Source organism: Cebus imitator, unplaced genomic scaffold (assembly GCF_001604975.1).
Source record: "Cebus imitator isolate Cc_AM_T3 unplaced genomic scaffold, Cebus_imitator-1.0 Scaffold168, whole genome shotgun sequence".
Classification (NCBI taxonomy): domain Eukaryota; kingdom Metazoa; phylum Chordata; class Mammalia; order Primates; family Cebidae; genus Cebus; species Cebus imitator.
This window is the reverse complement of record NW_016107483.1, coordinates 1550506-1552357: the sequence shown is the minus strand read 5'-3', so window position 1 is coordinate 1552357 and position 1852 is coordinate 1550506. Positions and strand designations below refer to the sequence as shown.

The following is a 1852-nucleotide window of genomic DNA, read 5'->3' as shown; positions in this document are numbered from 1 at the left end:
ATTTCCTAGTCTGTGGGCAATAAAAACACGGCGTCCACTCACCCTCTGCGCTTTCACTGGGAGCTGCAATCCTGAGCTGTTCCTAAACGGCCATCTTGGATCCACCAATGACCGTCTGATACAATTTTTTGACTTCTTCTACACCTTCATCCTCCACCATGCTGCTGTCAATGGCCATGGTCTTTATGCATTTTCCAGAAAATCAGATCACTGAAAGAATGTATCTTTTTATAGCAGCTAATGGCCATATACCACTAGCTAGCCTTTGAATGGGCTACCTTGACATAAAACAAAGACAAAAATCCCTCTCCTCATTTAATCACTGAAATGAAGGGAGAAACGTGATTACATTTAAAAATGAAACAAAAGCCAAACAAACAAAGACCAGCTTCCCAGAATAAGGTATGAGTGAGAGATTATTTTTAAAAGAGGTTTGTATAGTGCAGGCATCCTGACATATACAGTGTATTTTACTCCTTTGCATCCTGTAACCATTTTTACATAGATACAGATGCAAAGACGCATGTAGCTGTAAAATTACCCGACTATTTAGATGTCCAAGTACATTAATTTCCAAACTCTCTCCCTTAAAAACAGTCATAGTTAAGTCCAGCTTCTTCAGTTAGAGCAATACCATTGAGACATTTCATTTAATTGCTTTGATTAAATGTGGCATTAATATAAAATAATATTTATATAAATGTGTTTAAAACATAAATAAAACCAGTACATACACAACAAAACCCCACATACTTTCCTTTAGTTGAAGACATTATAATGTGGACTTACCTTTGAAATTTTCTGTGTGGTCTTCCTTGATCCCGTTTTCTCTCTTCTCCACAGAGGTTTTGTGTGGTTGCTATTTTACTTGTTTATCATCATAGTTGGTTTTTTTTTGAAACAGAGTCTTGCTCTGTTGCCCAAGTTGAAGTGCAGTGGTATGATCTCAGCTCACTGCAAACTCCGCCTCCTGGGTTCAAGCAATTCTCATGCCTCAGCTGGGATTACTGGTATGCCACACCATGCCTGGCTAGCTTTTATATTTTTAGTAAAGACAAGATTTTGCCATGTTGGCTAGACTGGTCTGGAATTCCTGGCCTCAAGTGATCCACCCACCTCAGGCTCCCAAAGTGTTGGGGTTATAGGCAAGAGCCACGGTGCCCAGCCTCGTCATATTTTTTTTAACCTAATTGCATCTATAAAGAATATCCTGTTTAGTTTTACAAGTGTTTGAGCTTTAAATAAATTGAACAAAACTGTGTGCAATCTGCAGAAACATTATTTTAATATTATGTTCTGGAGACCTGTTCATCCTATTGTATATGACAGTGTGTCTAGCTGTGAGACTTATTTTTACTAATGTCCAACAGCAATGTTTCAGTATAACAAAAGTTATCAATCTATTCTATTATTTGTGCATATTTTCAGTACCCACAAATATTCAGTTTCCAACATTTTGGTATTAAAATGGTACTGCCAAATACTTGTTCCTAATGCACATGTGCAAATATGTTTCTAAAATATGCAGATTGACCATCTTTGATCTAAAAATCTGAAATTCATATTGCTACAAAACTCAAATCTTTTCAAGTGCTGACATGGCAACACAAGTGGAAAATTCCACACATAAATACTCAACACAAACTTTGTTTCATGCATAAAATCATTTAAAATGTTGTATAAAATTACCTTTTGGCTATGTGTATAAGGAATATATGAAACATAAATGAATTTTGTGTTTAGACTTGGGTCCTGTCCCCAAGATATCTTATTGTGTGTATGCAAATATTCCAAAATCAAAAAAAAATCTGAAATCTAAAACACTTCTAAGCATTTCAGACAAGAAGTACTC

General features: G+C 35.9%; 1 long non-coding RNA gene across 1 annotated transcript in view; it reads right to left on the bottom strand.

The window, feature by feature from the left end:
* LOC119473565 overlaps positions 1 to 888 on the bottom strand; it is an 18544-nt gene extending 17656 nt beyond the window's left edge. Inside the window, exon 1 of the long non-coding RNA XR_005202773.1 lies at positions 790 to 888. This is a non-coding gene — a long non-coding RNA (uncharacterized LOC119473565). The remainder of the gene's footprint in view (positions 1 to 789) is intronic.
* Positions 889 to 1852: the final 964 nt, after the last annotated feature.